The sequence below is a fragment of the Lissotriton vulgaris genome, chromosome 5 (genome assembly GCF_964263255.1).
Source record: "Lissotriton vulgaris chromosome 5, aLisVul1.2, whole genome shotgun sequence".
Classification (NCBI taxonomy): Eukaryota; Metazoa; Chordata; class Amphibia; order Caudata; family Salamandridae; genus Lissotriton; species Lissotriton vulgaris.
This window is the reverse complement of record NC_141693.1, coordinates 1,276,129,734-1,276,150,485: the sequence shown is the minus strand read 5'-3', so window position 1 is coordinate 1,276,150,485 and position 20,752 is coordinate 1,276,129,734. Positions and strand designations below refer to the sequence as shown.

The window sequence follows — 20,752 nt, the reverse complement described above, 5'->3', positions numbered from 1 at the left end:
TGACGGGGCAGGAGAGGTGACGGGGCAGGAGAGGTGACGGGGCAGGAGAGGTGACGAGGCAGGAGAGGTGACGGGGCATGAGCTAGAGCAGTAACCGGATGTGAGCGGTGAAAGGACAGGAGCGGTGAAAGGACAGGAGCGGTGAACGGGGCAGGAGCAGTGAACGGGGCAGGAGCAGTGAACGGGGCAGGAGCAGTGAACAGGGCAGGAGCAGTGATGGGGCAGGAGCAGTGATGGGGCAGGAGAGGCGACAGGGCAGGAGAGGAGACGTGGAAGGAGAGGCAACAGGGCAGGAGAGGTGACCGGGCACAAGAAGTGACAGGCAGGTGACATGACAGGCAGGGGATGTGACGGGCAGGTGAGGTGATGGGCAGGAGAGGTGACGGGGCAGGAGAGGCGACGGGGCAGGAGAGGTGACGGGGCAGGAGAGGTGACGGGGCAGGAGAGGTGACGGGGCAGGAGAGGTGACGGGCAGGAGAGGAGACGGGGCAGGAGCAGTGAACAGGACAGGAGCAGTGAACAGGACAGGAGCAGTGAACAGGACAGGAGCAGTGAACGGGGCAGGGGCAGTGAACGGGGCAGGAGCGGTGAGCGGGGCAGGAGCGGTGAACAGGGCAGGAGCGGTGAGCGGGGCAGGAGCGGTTAACAGGGCAGGAGCGGTGAACAGGGCAGGAGCGGTGAACAGGGCAGGAGCAGTAACGGGCAGGAGAAGTGACGGGCCAGTAGAAGTGACGGGCCAGGAGAAGGGAGGGGTCGGGGGAATTGACGAAGCAGGAGTGTTGATCGAGCATGAGCAGGAGTACTGACTGGACAGGAGCAGTGAAAGGGCAGGAGTAGGCGTTTCCCAGGGCGACTGGAAGGGTAGGGGGCCAGTTTAGTTTGGGGGGACCGGTTTTGTACAAGTGCAGGAGTTTAAAAAACACTGCAAAGTTATTTGTATATTCAGCAGGTTTCGGTCAACAATACAAGTGCCAAGATAACTTTGGTGATCAATGTACCTGCTGGAGGGAGATGAGAGCATGTTTTGTCTAGTGGCTATTTTACTCATCTAAGGTAGTGCAGAGGGGTAATATGCCTGCTGCAAAGAACATGTACCATGCATATCAAAGAGCAATATGTTATGTGTATAGTTCAGTGGGTACTGCTTTGTGTTCACTTCCCGAATGAAAGGACACTTGAATACATATGGCCTGGCAGTTCGGGCTGGACTGTTCACATTGGGCGCAGGATCAAGACTGATTTGCATATGGCTGGGTCCAAACTGGAATGGCATGGTGAGCAAAAAACGATGGATTTAAGCCCCGATCTCTGACCTGGGGTGAATGTATGACCTTGTTCTGCATTCTGTCCATCAATTGTTCTTTTTGCATTTGTCACCCCGAGTGGGACAGGTATGCTCAGACATGAGTCCTGTGCTCTCCATGCCAATGGAATCAAGCTATCATGGCTGATGAGGGCTGAAAGCCCGAAACCGGTCCTAGGATGCTTGTTTCCAGTCCAGGGAGGACCTGGCCTGGCAGTTCGGGCTACACTGTTCTCATTGGGCACAGGACCAAGACTGATTTGCATATGGCTGGGTCCAAACTGAAATCGCATGTGAGCAAATAAACAATGGATTTAGGCCCATCTCTGCACTGGGGTGAATGTATGATATTGCTCTGCATTCTGTCCACCAGTTGTTCTTTTTACTATATTATGATTGAGCAGCCAGCTGGCTGACATGAATAAGAAGGAGCCTTTGTGGGTTTCTGTGAGTCTAGATTCTCCTGAAGAGTCCCTTTCTCTTCTGAGCCCTGCTTAACACATGTGTATAGGAGGAGCCCTGCATTCATGACCTCAATGTTTGAGACAAAAAATACTCATGGATTTCTGAACAATGAGATTAAAAGCATTAAGGTAACATGTTGTTCCTGCTTATATTTCACATGCTTTACATAAACCTGTATTCCCTATGAGTGTTTGCTTTTTCCTGAATTAAACCTCAAATAAACATATCCATTCTTTTAATTAAATAACGTTATAAGCTGTAACTGGTCAGTGAAATGCTAAACGTACTAAAAATTGGTATGTTTTGCTATTTCTAGCCACACCCCTGACTCCGCCCACTGATTCAATCTTCGGTTGTTCCCGCCCTCTGATTCTCCACCCACAGTTCCCCTACTTTTTTTTCCCCACTTCGACCACTGCCCCTCGCAACCCTTCACCCCTCGCAAGCCTCACTACGGTCTTTATCCAACCCACCTTTCAGTGCCTATTCCCATTTCGCCTCCCTCCCTCTAAGCGCTCTCCTAGCATGCATCTGTTTCTCCCCTCACCACCATGCCTGCCTCTACCTCTCCTTACCTTTCTAACCAGCCTAACTTTCTACCTTCCTGTTATTCCTGGTAGGGAACCTTTCATTTCACGCCTTCGGTTGTATTTCCTACGCATTCAAATTGAGTAGGTCATTGCTGTGCTCCCAACCCGACATCGAGACCCAGTCCCCTAGCCTCTCAATATGCCCAGATATAACAACAAGCATTGGCATAGCCAATAGGTCTCCCCTTTGGGACTGCTGCATAACTAAATACTTGTAAGGTCCCAAAGGCGAGACCTGTTGGCTGTGCCAATGCTTGTTTTTCTCAGCTTGGCCAGAGTATTACCCGATCCTGATTGTCTGCCATTTTAGCCCCGCCCCTATTGATTAACATTAGCCACGCCTCTTCATTTGCCAGGTTTGCCCCCCATGGAAAAATGTCTGCGGACGCCCATGCCCCTGGCCCACCCATATACACATTCCTGGAGCAGGGCCTGCTCCCAGGGCTGGAGCATAGGTGCGAGGCACTAGCGTGATGCCCCATGTTGGTGGGCTGAGCGTGGGTGCGAGGCCCGGGACAGGGGGAGGGACTGATGGTGGGCTTAGCGTGGGTGCGAGGCCCAGGACAGCGGGGGGGGGGGGGGGTGGCGGGGGGGGGGGGGGGTGGCACTGGCGCGAGGCCCCATGGTGGTGAGCTGAGCGTGGTGCCCTGGGCATTCCTATCGCCGGCACTCTGCGTGGCCTCAGCACTTTGTGTAGATGGTGAAATGTTAGCTGGAACGTGCATTCACATCCATGGTGCTGCTGTGCGTATTTCCACTATGGGATTATTTATCGCCTAAGAATTTTGCAAAATCAGCAGCCTGCGGCTCTTACAATATGTGTCCTGCGATCAGAATCGGTGTGTGTGTTTTACAGGGCTCCTGGTCTCGTCTAACTTGCAACATCCCTTCCCCGAAATAATGAGCCCCAAGCAGGGCCAAGAACTCCTGCCTTTGAACGCGGCTTGTTTACCAACTTTGAAGGCAGACACCTGCTCTTCAATGGGAACAGCCAGGCAGGGATTACAGACAGGTGGAGGGACGGCCCGAGACTGCGCGCGAGGAGGAGTCCCGCGGACAGGTGGAGGTGCTAAAAGTGCACGGCCGTGACGAGTTCATCTGCCGAGGCGCTTCTGTGCACGCTAGTAAACGTTTTTTTGTTTTCTAGAGGCAGGCGGAGCCGGAGGCTAGTAGTATGTGGGCCGGTATGTGTGTGGGCGTCCAAAGGGAGGGGAGAAGGGGCGAGAAAGGCACAGAGAGGAAGCCGCACAGCCAGCAAAGTCCACTTGATAAGCACAGCTTCAGAGCGCACACCTCTGGGGCCACAGCGCCTTCGGGCTCACGGGAAGAGGGGCGCAGCGCTTCTGCATGTTACTGTGACAGAGAGAGCGGGCAGGCACCTCCCAAGCGCTTCAGGTGAGTGCTTCGAGGTGGGCTTCAGGGCGCTCGAGAAGTGTGCAGTTCATCTCCTTTCAGCAATGCTGTTCATGTCCAGTCAAGGTCTGGCCAAGAGCTAAACAGGAAGAGACGCCGGTGCTTCTGAAAGGCTTCAGGACTGAGCAGAGGCAGTCACAAGAGTGGATGGATGTCTCTATCCCAGTGCTGCCGCCTTCAGTGGGCCCGTGACCTTCTGGGAAGTCTCTCGGTTTCATAACCTGTTGTTTATGTCCAAGTGACCGTTGTGGCCTCGCTTAAAGTGGGGTAAAAAACCTTGGCCTCGCTTAAAGTGGGGTAAAACACCTTGAATTTCAGATACAAATGTCAATTTTGTGGAAATTGAAATCAAAGGGAATCCCTGTTTCTCAGTCTTTGCTTGGAGTAACTGGGGATGTAAAGGGGGTGTTGTTCAGAGACTGCGCGCCCATCCATCCGTTTTACTTGTTCTGATTCTGTGGTCAAATCGCTTGATGCCCGGTTATGGCCAGCTCTGTTCCGCACAGATTAACGTGAATAATATTGGTTATTCAACGTAACTAAGTAGTGTTTCTGGGCAAACGACTTTCTCACCAAAAGTGCTGTTTCCTTAGCTACTTTGGGAAAGCACTTAAGGGTAGTATTGAGTGCTGTGTAAAGCTTGAATGCGCACTCATTTTGCTTTACGTTTCCATACATTCAGCCTGCTGTTGTTTTCATCACCAGCTAAATGTTTATGGCAGTTGCGATTGCAAAACGTGAGCGCATTTGTTTTGAGCTTTCGTGCTCAGTAGTGCATCGCCTGTGTGTGAATGTTGTTTGTTCTCGTGTTTGCATTAATACCAGGATATAAATTACACTGTTTTCTCAGGGAGTAGACAAAAGTCTGTGGGAGGGAACCTCATGACTTTTGGCCTCCCCAACACAACAGCAAACACAATATAGACATTGCTTAGAAAAGAAAAGTGAAACGTGCAGTTTGTCTTCCCTGACACAACACAATCTGCGTCAGCGCAAGGGATCCTGAGTTCAGCCGAATAAAGGTTTGCCGACCCATTGTAGTGGCCTTGGTAGCAGCATTAAAACAAGAATTAATTCTTCCTTGGTGAAACGTTGGCGCTTCACACATGTGTGTGCAAGAATGCCTCAGTGGAATATGTGTGTACCCATATTCTGCGCGGTTCAAAACAGTATTCACACCACGCACTCCAGCGAATGTATGCGCAAATTAAATGTATTCCCCTGCAAATATCTTGAAGAGCGTTAGCATACATTACTTTACTTATTTATTTAATTCGAGTCTTCAGCAGGACATAATTAAAATAATACATTGTGGGTCTACTTAAAAAAGGGATTAGAAAAAGCGAAACCTCATAATGTCTGCTAATGCACAAAGCCTGTTTGCGTCACGCTCGCGACCCTTGCTAAAAATCCGGGTCTAGCAGCAGACTCACGCATGTTTGCGGCCTTGTCCGGTGGCGCGCGGCCTCCCGCGCAGCAGCAGTGGGTCGTTGCTGCACGGTGGGTCGTCGGTGGCGGTTGGAATGCACCACGAGCTACAAGTTAGTGTGCATGGCACCACGAGCTACAAGTTAGTGTGCATGAAGGTGTACATTACAATCACTCCCACATGCCTTTCAAAACCATAGTTGTTGGAAAAATGTGAAACTCCTCTCTTATTGGAGAGGGAGTGACTGTGGTCATAAGACTGTGGAGTGAAGAAAGGCAGGCCTCAGAAGTAAGGTTGGGACTGGCCTCTGTGTGCCATACGCATTCAGGTGAATCTGATCAATGGCGGGCGATGTGCCAGTGCACGGTGCCACCTTCGTTTCGTGAAGTGAGATGAAACGTGCAAAGGTGCACAGTTGCACCGACATATGTGTTTGCTTAGGCCTCTCGTAGGTGTGAATTGAAGCACTTCTGTGAATTTTGCGTAGCACGAGGCTGCCTATGTTCTTAGTGTGCAGCAGGAATTGTTTTGTGAATCGGCCCGTTTAATCGTTAGAGAGATGCCTGCAGACTACTTGCTGTAGTTTCGTTATATTCTGGAGGAGACGCTGGTGCACTGCCCTATCGGAAAGAGTTTATATCTACAGGTCTACGTGCAATTGTTGAACATTTTAATTTTAGGAAACTGCCTGTACAGCAGCCACATTCCAGAGTCTATCTCGCTAAACACCTGGACAGTGGCCCTCGAGGAGGGCATTTTTAGACATGTGTCTGTCTGCAGCAGACATGCTCAAACAAAGTCAGAAAATGCATGCCCTGCACCCAAGAGCTCCCGTGCGAAAGAGGGGTGGAGGGATCTTTGATTTCTCCATGTGAATGCAGGACAGGGGAGGACTTTTTACTTGTTACAGAAGTGATGCAAACAGCAAAAACAACGACCGGCACTCACACATATTTAACTTGGAGTATAAGAGCAAATACAAAGAGTAATGTCACTTGTTGTTTGGGCACCCATGAATTGTCTTTTCGTGGCATAGTATTATGGCAATCCTTAATGGAATCCAGTATTACAATGGCAGGCAGGCTGAACTGTGCACCGTCATTGCAAGTAATGTGAATGAACTGTACACAGCGTTCATGCACGAATGTTTAATACTCTTTAGAAGGCGATCCGGATAATTGGTTTAACACAAAACTGACAGAGTAATGGTAGCAAAAATGTAACACGCACACACACACACACTCAAACACGCGCACCACACGTAGCAGGAGTGAAGCCGCATGACTCAGACCCTTAGATAAACACAAATCATATAGTGTGGCAGTTACATTTCTGAAATTTAGATACTTTCCAAAATCTTAGTGCGGTGGCGTATTGTAGTAAATTTGACGTTATCTAAACTGACTTGATTTTTTGACGTGTTTTTATGTCCAAAGCTACGGGATGTAAGGTGTCCAGCTGATGAAGCTTGAGTGTTAAATGCTTTCCAAAGATTGGGTTTAAAGAATGGAGAAGCAAGTGACGAATAATAGTCATTCGTATGAGGATTATAAACTCTGAGTTGGGTCGCAAGCTTTCAGCTTGGAGATCCTAGAAGGCAATCCATATCTGCTAATAGAAAACCTTAAGCTCCATGCACATAAGACGCTGTGTGTGAGATCAGGAGGTGGGTTCACTCTCTTAGTATGGCTGAGGCTAAGCTGACCTGAGTCCTTAATATACCTAAGGGACCTTGATCAAGAGTTCTGAACTTATAGCCTTAAGTATTACACAGAAAGTGTTTTCTTTCTTTCTCTCAGTCCCCCAAGTTGCCAGCTAACATAATTATAAACTCAACGTTAATAATGGGCACACACACTTTGGATCGTTTTCTATTAATAATAAACCACTCTTCACCTCATCGTGTATGGGGAACAGTAACCCTCAACACATTATTATATGACACGTCGGGTGACCTGGAGTGAAGCCTCTCATTTATTGAAGAAAAAAAATACATACGCTTTAGAGAAACCTATATTTAGTTTCTCTGGCCACTTCTTCAAAACCCAGTTCTTCGGTATGCGTGTATTCGAAATAACAGAGCAACTATCACCCTTCTACTAGGCTCAATGGGCACTGCTGTCTGAACGTGCCGTGCTACATTCAGTAGATGTCCCTGAAAATAACTCACTCAAGATGTTATATCTATTCCTTTAGTAACTGCAGTACTTTAGTTGAGAGTAATTTCATTAGTATATGAGCATCTCAAAGGTGATCTAAGCATCCACGGATTAGCTGCAATTCACATCTTCTTAAGTGCAGTGTGAAATGGCTGACAGAGACCTGCATCCTCACAGGCACCCCCAAATAGCTCAAGAGCAGAGGTCTTCAAACTGTGGGGCACGCCCCTAGGGGGTGTGGATGCTTTCTCAGAGGGGTGCAAACTCCTCTGCAAGTTCTTGTACATGAAGACGGCCTTGTTTACTTGGTGCTGTCTTCATGTGCACCCAGCCCTTGAAGTGTATTAAAAGTGTGGGAACTGTGATCTGGAGTGCTATGGGCGGTGGAGGTCAGTGAGTGCGGTGGCAGGGTCAAATAGATGGTTAAAAAGAAGAGAACAAAATAATCAAAGTATTTTGGTTTTTTCATCCACAGGTAACTGCATATAAAAATAAAGCACAGACAGCTTAATTGAAAAATAAATGCACATTGACTGGTGGTAAATGTACTGTTTAAGTTTATGAAACCTCAGTGGGCAAATGCCATCACTGCAGATGTCTATGTGTGAAACCTGGAAGTCACAAAATAGAACTGTTGGACAGGCCACATGAAAGGCCGCTCTCCCCCGGCCCGACCCGGCCTGAGCCCGGTCCCGTAGGTACCACACACCACCCTTGCACGTCCTCCGTCCCCTCAGGGACCCCTGCCCTCGAGCCCGTCAACCTCGTGGGTCCGATCCACTGCCAGCCTACGCGCCCATCCTGGGGCGCCATCTTGGACACTCCACCACGTGGCCACCTGGCCCCCGGCCGACCTCAACCCTGGGCCTGGCCAGGCCTCAGACATCCCGGCACCACCATCCACCCAGGAGGTGAGCGGGCTACTTGGCAAGTCAATGGGAGAAAGAGGTGTCGATGGCTCTCCCCCGCCAAGTGCCGCTCGCCCATCGCCTCCCCGGGCACTGGCTCCACCCCCCTGCTGGGTGTCTGGACCTCCCCATCCCGGACCTCCCGACCTCCAAGTGCGAAGGTCCGGACATCAAAGCACTCCAGCCCTATAACTGGGGCAGCTCCAGAGCAGGAAGGCAGTTGTATCTTGGAGTCGAGAGACGTAAAGAGGAACTCATCCTAGACGGACTACTGGCGCTGCCATAGCTCTGTCCTGTGCACCATCGTCCTGCCTGTTGGCGCTGCCACAGCCTTCGCAACCTTCATCACCTTCATCGTCGTCGGGACCTGCTGGCGTGGCCGCGGACCGTTGTAACCGTCATCTTCACCGGGACCTGCAGGCTCCGCCGCGGACCGTCGTTTTCCTTCGTCCATCTCGGGACCTGCCTGGCTCCGCCGCGGCCCGATCATCTAGAACGCCGAGCTCGAGGATTGAGAGCTATTTTTCACTCATTGGTAACAAGACTGTCCCGCTACCCTTTCCCCAAACCAGAGACTAGAATCGAGGGGACCCCTGAGTCCAGACCTCCTTGTATCATATCATCGTAACCTAAGAATTGCATATAAAGTCTCGTTAACCTTCAGCCTTGTGTGGTGTCCGTCTGTGGGGGGGAAGTTACTCGTCTGTACAGTCGTTGGAGACGGCTCTCCCCGGAGACCTCTCCCCGTAGTCTCGGCCGACCCTCCCGGTCCGTCTAACATTGGTGGCCAGCGGCGCGATCCGAATCACCGCGTAAACGTACAGAGAGTAGCTCACCCCACGACGAAATCACAATGACAACTAAAGAAAGCGGATCAACCGAGAAATTCCAAATGGAGAAATTGGAGGAGTACAGCCATCGTGAACTAAAACAATTCTGCATCGAACTAGGTATCGCTACCACCGGACTAAGCACCAAGGACGATTTTAAGCATGCCCTAGAATCTTGGGCAGAGACTGGGGCTGCCGGAACCCCCGATCAAAGCACCGCAGAAAAAACCACCACGGCCCCGGAAGGGCAAAGAACGGGTCTCTCGCAAGACGAGATCCAGGAAAGAGAAAGAACCCGACTACACGAGCTGGAAATGGCCCGACTCAAAATGGACGTTGAACTTAAGTTGGCCGAACAAAAAATCAACTTAGAGCACCTGCGTCTCCGAGAAGAAAGAGAGGAGAAACAAAGACAAAGGGAGCTCGAGGAAAAAAAACTGGCGTACGAACACGAACGGAACCTAGCCGAAATCAACCTGCGCAAGCAGAATAAAGAAGCAGGGGTGCCCGAGCGACCCCACACCTCAGGGACCACAGAGAAAAAGGTACACATCCCCAAGGATGTGGTCCGAGAATATTTCCGAGAGGACGACATCCAGCAATGGTTTAAGGCCTATGAAATCGCTATGACTGCACACCGGATCGATAGAAGCGACTGGGGAGCCGGTCTATGGGGGAGATTCCTCAACGAGGGCCGCGACACCCTGCTACAGCTCCCGGACCACCAGATGACCTCCTATGACCATATGAAAGCGGCACTCCTCACCCGCTATGGCCTCACACCCGAGATGTACCGTCAGAGGTTCCGAGACTGCACCCGCATCCCGGGTACAACTTGGGTGGACTATGTAACATACTTTAGCCGAGCCTTCGAGGGCTGGATCAGAGGAAGCAACGTCACGACCTACGAACAACTGTTCAATCTGATAGTATGGGAGCACCTGTCGAACAATTGCTTTATTGAACTCCGCCAGCACCTCCTCGACAGCAAGTTAACGGATCCCCGGCAGCTCGCAGCCGAAGCTGACCGATGGGAGACCACCAGAGTGGGCCGGAATGGGTCCTACGAACAGAACCGGAACAACAATGGTCAGCACCGACCCAGAGGAGGAGGAGGGGGCCAAGGACGAGGAAGAGACAACGCTCCGGTCACCCCCGCTACCAGCACCACCCCCCCGGCCAACCGGGGCAGCACCCCGGCGCGACCGGGGTACAGAGCCAATGTCACGTGTTACCGATGTCAACGAGTCGGCCACTATGCCAACGACCCAAACTGCCCGCAGTACCAGAGCCCAAGACCCCGCCAAGTGGCCGCTGCAGCCCTAGGGGAAGAACAGATCTCCGAGGAGCAGGAAGAATACGAACAAGAGCAACAAGAGTGGGAGCCAGCCGCCATGGCTCTAGCATGCTTAGGGGGGAAAGACATGGTCCCGCGGGTCCCCCTACCCGCTAACACCCAGAAGTACAGCCAGTGGGTGAGCATCAATGGACGCCGGGCCGAAGCCCTTCGTGACACCGGGGCCAGTGTAACAGCCGTCCGCTGTCACCTGGTGACCCCAGAACAGTATCTACCGAACATTCTCTGCCCTGTACGATCAGCCGATAACTCGGAAAGTCTGTGTCGGATGGCCTGCGTCCCTTTCGAATGGGGAGGGGTCTCCGGCATGTTGAAAGTAACGGTCCGAGACGATGCCCCCGTAGACTGCCTCCTGGGAAATGACCTTGAAAGCTCTCCGTGGGCAGCCGTGGAGCGAAGAGAACACCTGGGGATGTTAGGCGTCCCAGACTGGGCGTGCGTCACCACCCGGTCCATGGCCGCCCGTGCCAACCACCGCCCAGAAGAACCCGAATGGCCGGCGCCGCCGCCTCCGGTCGCCCCAGCCGAAAACACCGACCGTGACATCCCCCCCGAACCAGCTCAACCTTCCGACCTCGCTAACCTCGACCAATGGCCTCAAGGGGGGGGGCCCACGCAAGAACAATTTCGCCAAGAACAGAAGACCTGTCCCTCCCTCGAGGGACTCCGCCAGCAAGCGCTCGCCCAAAGCGCAGGGGATACCTCCGGAACTCATTGGGTCTACTGGGACAATGATCTGCTGTACAGCGAGCAAAGAATCGCCGAGCTGGGGAGCAACCGAGTATTAGTGGTGCCCCTCCGTTTTAGAGACTTTCTGTTAAACCTGGCCCACGATGTCCCCCTGGCAGGACACCTGGGACAAGATAAAACCTACAGTCGCCTAGTGACCCACTTCTTCTGGCCCAAAATGCGGAACGATGTGCACCAGCATTGCCGATCTTGCCCCACGTGCCAAGCCAGTGGAAAGAGCGGCCGCAAACTAAAAGCTCCCCTACAACCTTTTCCCGTGGTCACTACCCCGTTTGAGAGGGTCGGAATAGACATTGTGGGGCCCCTGGACCCGCGCACAAAACAAGGCCATCGATTCATCTTGGTGCTGGTGGACCACGCCACCCGCTACCCTGAGGCTGTCCCTCTGCGGACTGTGACCGCCCCGGTAGTCGGCCGGGCTCTGATGGGGATCTTCTCCCGTGTGGGCTTCCCCCGAGAAGTCGTCAGCGACAGAGGCACGAACTTTATTTCTAAATACATGAAATCCCTCTGGCAACAGTGCGGGGTCACCTACCGATTCACGACCCCCTATCACCCTCAAGGGAACGGACTCGTTGAGCGGTTCAACCGCACGCTAAAGGGGATGATCGGGGGGTTGGAAGAGCCCCTCCGTCGCCAGTGGGATGTGCTGCTGCCGTGCCTCCTCTTCGCTTATCGAGAGGTCCCCCAGAAGTCCCTGGGCTTCAGCCCATTTGAACTGCTATATGGACACCCAGTGCGAGGGCCGCTCAGCCTAGTCAAAGAAGGCTGGGAGATGCCCCCGTTAAAGAACCCTCCAGATGTCTTCCGGTATCTCTTAACCCTCCGCAACCAGACCCGGCGGTTCCGGGAACTGGCAAAAGCCAACCTAGAGGCCAGTCAAGAGGACATGAAAAAGTGGTATGACCGAAATGCCTCATCCATTGAATTTGAACCTGGACAACAGGTATGGGTGATGTCCCCCACCGAGCCATGCGCCCTACAAGACAAATGGACGGGGCCCTTCAAAGTAATCGAGCGCAAGGGCCCTGCCACCTATCTCATCGACATGGAATCCTCCCGGAACCCACTCCGGGTCCTCCACGCTAACAGACTAAAGCCCCACTTTGTGCGTACAGAACTCAGCCTCCTGATGGCCACAGACACTGGGGCTGAAGAAGACTCCGAGCCCCTCCCTGACCTCCTACGGACTCGGGAGCAAGACGGCTCCGTGGATGGGGTCCGACTCTCGGAGACCCTCACCGGAGAGCAACGTCAGGAATGTCAAGCTCTCCTATCACAGTTCGCCAGCCTGTTCTCCCTCACCCCAGGTGTCACTTCCTGGTGTGTGCACGATGTAGACACGGGGGACAGCCCCCCTATCCGCCACCGGGCCTACCGCGTGCCAGATCGGGTACGGGCCTGCATCCAGGAAGAAGTAGCCAAGATGCTCACACTCGGGGTCATCGAGGCTTCAGACAGCCCCTGGGCCAGCCCGGTAGTACTGGTCCCCAAAGCAGCTGCCCCCGGCACCACCCCAGATCTTCGGTTCTGCGTCGACTACCGGGGCTTGAACGCGGTCACCCGAACAGACGCACATCCCATCCCTCGGGCAGATGAACTGATCGACCGCATGGGAGCTGCCCGCTACCTCAGTATCTTCGACCTGACGGCGGGCTACTGGCAGATCGGCCTCACACCCCGGGCGCAAGAACGTTCTGCCTTTTCCACACCCGATGGCCATTACCATTTCACAGTTATGCCCTTCGGCATGAAGAACGCCCCAGCGACATTCCAACGGCTCGTCAATCAGGTCCTGGCGGGGCTCGAAGGATTCAGCGCCGCCTACCTAGACGACATCGCTGTGTACAGCCACCATTGGTCCGAGCACCTCCACCACCTCCGAGCAGTGCTGCAAGCCCTACAGCGGGCTGGCCTCACGATCAAGGCCAGCAAATGTCAAATTGGACAAGGGTCTGTAACCTACCTCGGGCACCAGGTGGGAAGCGGCCTGGTGGCCCCTCTGCAGCTAAAAATTGCCGCCATCCAGTCCTGGCAGCCCCCCATCACACAGACTGAGGTACGAGCCTTCCTGGGCCTCACAGGCTACTACCGAAGGTTCGTGAAAGACTATGGTACTATAGTGGGACCCCTCACAGAACTCACGTCGAAAAACCAGCCCAAGAAAGTCAACTGGACCCCAGAGTGTCAAGCTGCCTTTGAACAATTGAAAGCCGCCATGTGTTCCGCCCCTGTGCTCCAGGCCCCCGACTACAGCCGGGAGTTTGTCGTCCAGACGGATGCCTCCGACCATGGCATTGGGGCAGTCCTGTCTCAAGTGAACACCGAAGGCCTTGATCAACCGGTGGCCTTCATTAGCAGACGACTCCTACCCCGAGAACAGCGCTGGAGCACCATAGAGCGGGAGGCCTTCACTGTGGTATGGGCCCTCAAGAAGCTCCGGCCCTACCTTTTTGGCACACACTTTCGGGTACAGACCGATCACCGACCCCTGCAGTGGCTGATGCAGATGCGGGGGGAAAACCCGAAGTTACTACGCTGGTCCATCTCCCTACAAGGTATGGACTTCACAGTCGAACACCGGCCTGGGCCAGATCACGCCAACGCGGATGGCCTGTCCCGGTTCTTCCGCCTCGACGAGGAGAGTCCCCAAGAGGATGGGTAACTCTCCCCGCCTTCAGCTGGGGGGGACGCATGTTGGACAGGCCACATGAAAGGCCGCTCTCCCCCGGCCCGACCCGGCCTGAGCCCGGTCCCGTAGGTACCACACACCACCCTTGCACGTCCTCCGTCCCCTCAGGGACCCCTGCCCTCGAGCCCGTCAACCTCGTGGGTCCGATCCACTGCCAGCCTACGCGCCCATCCTGGGGCGCCATCTTGGACACTCCACCACGTGGCCACCTGGCCCCCGGCCGACCTCAACCCTGGGCCTGGCCAGGCCTCAGACATCCTGGCACCACCATCCACCCAGGAGGTGAGCGGGCTACTTGGCAAGTCAATGGGAGAAAGAGGTGTCGATGGCTCTCCCCCGCCAAGTGCCGCTCGCCCATCGCCTCCCCGGGCACTGGCTCCACCCCCCTGCTGGGTGTCTGGACCTCCCCATCCCGGACCTCCCGACCTCCAAGTGCGAAGGTCCGGACATCAAAGCACTCCAGCCCTATAACTGGGGCAGCTCCAGAGCAGGAAGGCAGTTGTATCTTGGAGTCGAGAGACGTAAAGAGGAACTCATCCTAGACGGACTACTGGCGCTGCCATAGCTCTGTCCTGTGCACCATCGTCCTGCCTGTTGGCGCTGCCACAGCCTTCGCAACCTTCATCACCTTCATCGTCGTCGGGACCTGCTGGCGTGGCCGCGGACCGTTGTAACCGTCATCTTCACCGGGACCTGCAGGCTCCGCCGCGGACCGTCGTTTTCCTTCGTCCATCTCGGGACCTGCCTGGCTCCGCCGCGGCCCGATCATCTAGAACGCCGAGCTCGAGGATTGAGAGCTATTTTTCACTCATTGGTAACAAGACTGTCCCGCTACCCTTTCCCCAAACCAGAGACTAGAATCGAGGGGACCCCTGAGTCCAGACCTCCTTGTATCATATCATCGTAACCTAAGAATTGCATATAAAGTCTCGTTAACCTTCAGCCTTGTGTGGTGTCCGTCTGTGGGGGGGAAGTTACTCGTCTGTACAGTCGTTGGAGACGGCTCTCCCCGGAGACCTCTCCCCGTAGTCTCGGCCGACCCTCCCGGTCCGTCTAACAAGAACCTTTTGGGGAACAATGACCTTTTACTTAAGAGTGCTAAGAGATCGCAACCTGTGACAGAAATCCTTGTGAAAATATAAATATTTATTTTAAAATAGTATTACAAACAATCTAAGCTAGGTTGCTGACAATGACGCTGTGTTTGAGATAAAACAAGTGCCTACAAAAAGTAGTCTCTAACATTAATTAATTAGACTGCATCTATTGCAAACATTTTTATGTCTCTATTATTACAGAACTCAGCTGATAAAACCCCTATATTACCTCTCAAAAACAATAAATCTTTGTCACCATGAAGCTTTAAGTAGTGCCACTGGAATTATTCAGTAGTAGTGTACCAAATTATGTGGCAAGAAAACTTAAATTATACAGCGTAATGCGGCTCATTTTGTGGCTAGTAATACTTCATAATTTTGTCACTTTTGCTCATGTTAATAATGTCAGGGGAAATATTTCACCTCATTAGTACCAATTTACAGCCCAAGTACAGCAAAAAGCAATTGAAAGATGACCAGTCAAGCTTTGCGAAGGGCCTTCCACTGCTCTGGAACATGTTGGCATATTTTTAGTAATGTTTGATCAATTTGATCTAGAATCAAATTCTTTTTGTTAAAATCTGTAGATTATGCAGCAAATAAAGGATTTTGCAGCAAATGCAGGAAACACATAATTAAGTGGATAACACTACCATCATTGAATCTCATACTTCCAGTGGCACTGGATTTAAGTGACTCAATCAATAAAAGGTTAGAAAGAAGACGTGTTTCTTCTTTAGCTCTCTGCACCACCACCCCACCCTTTGCTTTCAGGCAGAGGCACCTCAAAGTCAATATTAACAATTACTTTCCAACTGTTTTCTTGCCGCCGAGTGCTCGCTGGATGCAAGCGACCTCCCTAGAGGGAATTCTGCAGCTCTAAACTCCCCAGGACTTTGACGACCTCGCCGGACCCGCTTCGCGGGTCCCGCAGCGCCTCGTGTCTTTGAGGCAGCAGCTTCAGTGGGAGCCAGTACCGAGGAGCGGACAGGTAGTAGAGCCGGCGGGGCTGCGAGCACAGGCAGGGACTCCAGTCTCCAGGAGCACCTGCGCGCCCATTCCACACACCTGGGCTGCTCTCCCCGCTGGCCACGCCCCCGCTTCCTCGCAGAAAAGCCGGTTGTTTGCACGGAACCCTCGGATTACTTTCCAACTGTTTTCTTGCCGCCGAGTGCTCGCTGGATGCAAGCGACCTCCCTAGAGGGAATTCTGCAGCTCTAAACTCCCCAGGACTTTGACGACCTCTCCGGACCCGCTTCGCGGGTCCCACAGCGCCTCGTGTCTTTGAGGCAGCAGCTTCAGTGGGAGCCAGTACCGAGGAGCGGACAGGTAGTAGAGCCGGCGGGGCTGCGAGCACAGGCAGGGACTCCAGTCTCCAGGAGCCCCTGCGCGCCCATTCCACACACCTGGGCTGCTCTCCCCGCTGGCCACGCCCCCGCTTCCTCGCAGAAAAGCCGGTTGTTTGCACGGAACCCTCGGATTACTTTCCAACTGTTTTCTTGCCGCCGAGTGCTCGCTGGATGCAAGCGACCTCCCTAGAGGGAATTCTGCAGCTCTAAACTCCCCAGGACTTTGACGACCTCGCCGGACCCGCTTCGCGGGTCCCGCAGCGCCTCGTGTCTTTGAGGCAGCAGCTTCAGTGGGAGCCAGTACCGAGGAGCGGACAGGTAGTAGAGCCGGCGGGGCTGCGAGCACAGGCAGGGACTCCAGTCTCCAGGAGCCCCTGCGCGCCCATTCCACACACCTGGGCTGCTCTCCCCGCTGGCCACACCCCCCTGTCCACCAACCAATGACTGGTACTAGAAGCGAATAAAACTGATCACAATTACCGCAACGCGGGAGCGCGCAGGAGGGCGCCGGGAGAAGCCCGGGACAAGGGCGGGACCGTCTGTGGCCGTCCGGGGCCGAAGGAGGCCGGGCTGGGCCATTCCCCTGACATTTGTCTACATAGTAAGTGATATCTAACTATTGTTCACTGTTGGCGTATAGTAGTGCAATGTCTGCCTCCACAAGTAGTGTCATCTTGACAACCCCACCGGTCGAGACTGTACCATTGCCAATTGGTCCACTGGATAAATTCTTTTTCAATCGCTCATCTCTATCCATTGACAAAGAGATATCACTGGCTGAGAGGCGCGCAGAGCGCAGACTATCCATTGAACTACTTAAAAATTTTACGGACAAGCACCCAATTCAAGCATATCCCGCCTTGGTAACACCATTATCCTCAGTAAATCTTCCAGCCGTAAATGAGCGATCTGATGCACCCACAAATGTTACAAATAATGACAATGCTACTGAACTGATCACATCCAGTGGGAGTCATATTAATCCTACGTTGCTTCTTGACTCTGGTGCCGAGGTTTCCTTGGCTCAACCCAAGCACGGATCTAAAAGGAAAAGGACTACCATACCGAGAAAATGTAAATTTGTTGCGAAACCCCCACAAAAGCATAGGAAGTTACACAAAACTAAGAGTACTATAGAGGTTGCCACTGAAGCAAGCTGTAGCACAGAAAGTGTACAGAATGGGAACGTTGCTTTATTGGATAGCCCAGTCCCTGGACAGAATATCCTTCCTGAGACAGGTCTTCCAATTGATGTCCAGTTGTCATCACTCGCAAACCTGATTCCTGAGCTAGAAAAGCTGCTTAGATTAATTCTTACCCCGATAGAGGATCAAATCGCCAAGCTCTCTGATCGACTAAACCATTTCGAGCAGGCAACGTTAGATAACTTCTATTCTACAAAATCATTGATTAAAACTAACGCTAGGGTGGATGTAAGTACTAAACATCAGGGCAATACTAACTATGCTACACAAGACAAGGGAAGAAGGCCACAAACTAATCCCCCATTGCCACCCAAGTCAAGTAACGCCATTGTAAATAGAACTCCCAAACCTACTGAATTAGTACATCCAGGCCCTGCTTCAAATCCTTCTAACACTGCAAACCCAGTCCAGTCTGCGGTGCTTCAACCGACAACAATACAAATTCCTCCCTCTGTTGTTGGTATAGGGGCTAATACATGTCCCCCAGCGGGTAAAGTTACAGTACCAACCCAACCAACTAACAATCAGTTGGTGTCAAACAAACCTGCACTCCGCCCTGTTCCTATAGTTACTAAATCGATCCCACCACCCTTGACAAAGCCACCACACAGAAAACCCCCAGTGAATCTTACCCCTGATTCTTTCCCCTATGTAGCAGTCCTCATAAATGTTCCACCATTATCTGTAGGACAGAGAGAAACCTTCCAGATGCTTAAAAACAAGATCATGCACTGGTTAAGGGAGAACCGACCTCTCCCTGGAGATGTCGATGGGTTAATCATAGGGGTAAGGAGAATAGATTGGATAGGGTATACAACCAAAAGCCTGGGTGGGGATTGTATTGTGGTTAACTTTCAAGACCCAAGGGTGGCTGGATGGATAACTAGACAGGGATGGGGTACAAACAAGGGAGGTATTGGAATTGTCGATCTAACCTTTTTTTACCCCCGCCCAACTAGTGTATTGACTAGCCTGCTTAATGAGCCCATAAATCCCTCTACCGTTCCATGGCCGATCATTCCCACACCAGCTCCACCCCTACTGTCTCAAAACTATACTACATGTATGAATTATAACCCTCATGTCGGATGCCAGGATCAGGGATGGGGTTGCTGACAAACTGCCCAAGAGCTGTGTAGTAGCAGAGGAGGGAGTATCAATGACTTCAAAGGGACCTGTGATGATTATGATGTTATTGCTGGTACAACCGTAATTGTTGGGTACACTGGGAAGGGGAGTCTTGTTGTAGCGGGAGGGGGTGGGATAGTAAATATAAATGCCAGAGTTGAGAAATTACCCACACCAACAGTAAACATGGTTGTTGATATTATTGATGATCCAGTGAAGGTCGCTAACAACATTGAAAGCCCAATGACTTCCCAAGTGTGTTTCAACAATAGCAATTCCGGTGGGATTGAGCTTAGCTTTGGTACGCTTTTATCCTGGAATGTTGCAGGGTTGGGTAGTAAGTTAGACTCCCAATCTTGGGTGGAATTTATCAATGGGTTTGATGTCTGTTGTTTCCAAGAAACTTGGGCTTGTGACCCCCTCTTTCTTTGTGGTTATCTAAATTTCTCTATACCAGCATCCAAAGGTGGAAGGGGTCGGCCAATGGGAGGCCTTACTGTATGGATAAAACAGGATTTGGACATCTCTATTAAAATGTTGGATTTGGGAACTAGCGATTTACAACTGTTAAGAATCTCATCTGAAAAGGGGGTTTTAATGGACTTGTATAACGTCTATGCAAGAGGAAGTAACTCAGCCAACTCTTCCACTCTAGAGGTGCTGTCTGCCTCCTTAGAAACTAAGTCCCAAGATAGTAGGGTAATAGTAGCCGGGGATCTTAACAGGACTTTTTAACCTCTTGACTGTACAAACGATCCCGTAGGGAAGGATGAAGATAATCTTTGGGGAGTACCACCTTTGAGTTTAAACCCCGTCCCACGGTGGACAAAGGACATCCTGTTATTAAATGCTATCTGTATGGAGTACGGTCTAAGAGCCCTGAATGGGAGAACCCCAGGGGACAAGGAGGGCAGTTGCACTTTTGATAACGGCAACAGCAGGAGTAGAATTGATTACGTAATATGTAGTCTCCAGCTGTGGCAGGGGGTTATAGACATGGCCATTAAGCCTAGAATAGAAAGTGATCTTAACCCCCTTTGTGTGACCCATAGGTGGTGGAATGTTGGATCTGAAAACTTGCATCTAAGGAACGACCAGATCCCAGTCATGAGTAATGACGAACGTAGGTTAAAATGGCCAAGGGTACTGGCTAATGAAGAAACAATGACCTACATCAACTTAGAGGTGGATAACGCAATTTCCGCCATGGAGGCGGCAGATTCCACAACTCCCGGGGCTAGGGATATCACAGAGATCCATAATAAGTTATTTTCTCTCCTTAAACCATGTTTTCTGACTAAGATCAATAAAGAGAGGAAACCCCAGGATGTTGACAGGTGGTTCAATTCCCAGTGTAGATCCGCACGATTGGAATTGGGCCAAGCTATTAGAAATAGGGACAGTGTTGCAACTAGAGTGGCAAGGAAATTGTATAAATTAGCCATTTCCCAGGCTAAAAGGAAATGGGATGAAGACCACTGGGCCGAGTTAAAAGAGGCTTCTAGTAACAAGGATTCTAGGATTTTTTGGAAAATCATTAAGTGGGGTAGAGGAGGTAGCCCCGCAAGACCTGACAACAATGTAGCCGAAGAAGCCTGGGTTGAGTACTTCAAACCACAATATGCCGAAGTTATGCTCCCCGGGGTAGGGGAGGGCATATTGCCAGTCTATGCTATTGACAACTTGTTCTCCCTTAAAGAAGTAGAGAATGCAATTAGTTCTGTGAAATGTGGGAGAGCACCAGGGTTAGATGGGATACCCTCGGATATCTTCAAGCATGACATGAAGAGATGGGTGAGGTACATTTTCTTGTTAGGAAACGCTCTTGCCAAGGGGGGGGGGTGGTCCCCGAGCTATGGAAAGGAGCAATCATTATTCCCATTTATAAAAAGGGAGATCGTTCACTCCCTGCTAACTACAGGCCCATAAGCTTGATAGCAACCGTGCAAAAAGTAATGGGGAGAATGGTTACAAATCAGCTTATGGACTGGGTGGACGACAACAACGCTCTTTCCCCATATCAGGCCGGATTCAGGCGAGCAACCAGTACTATTGACCAGGTCTTCCGCTTTACCAT

The 20,752-nt window shown here is 51.9% G+C and overlaps 1 protein-coding gene across 2 annotated transcripts in view; it reads left to right on the top strand.

The window, feature by feature from the left end:
* Positions 1-3,589: 3,589 nt before the first annotated feature.
* Positions 3,590-20,752, top strand: part of PTPN7 (protein tyrosine phosphatase non-receptor type 7) — a 418,932-nt gene continuing 401,769 nt past the window's right edge. Inside the window, exon 1 of one of the 2 annotated variants that reach the window (XM_086923125.1) lies at positions 3,590-3,753. The gene's annotated coding sequence lies outside the window, so the exon portion shown is untranslated. The remainder of the gene's footprint in view (positions 3,754-20,752) is intronic. The other variant, XM_086923126.1, reaches the window with a different exon arrangement.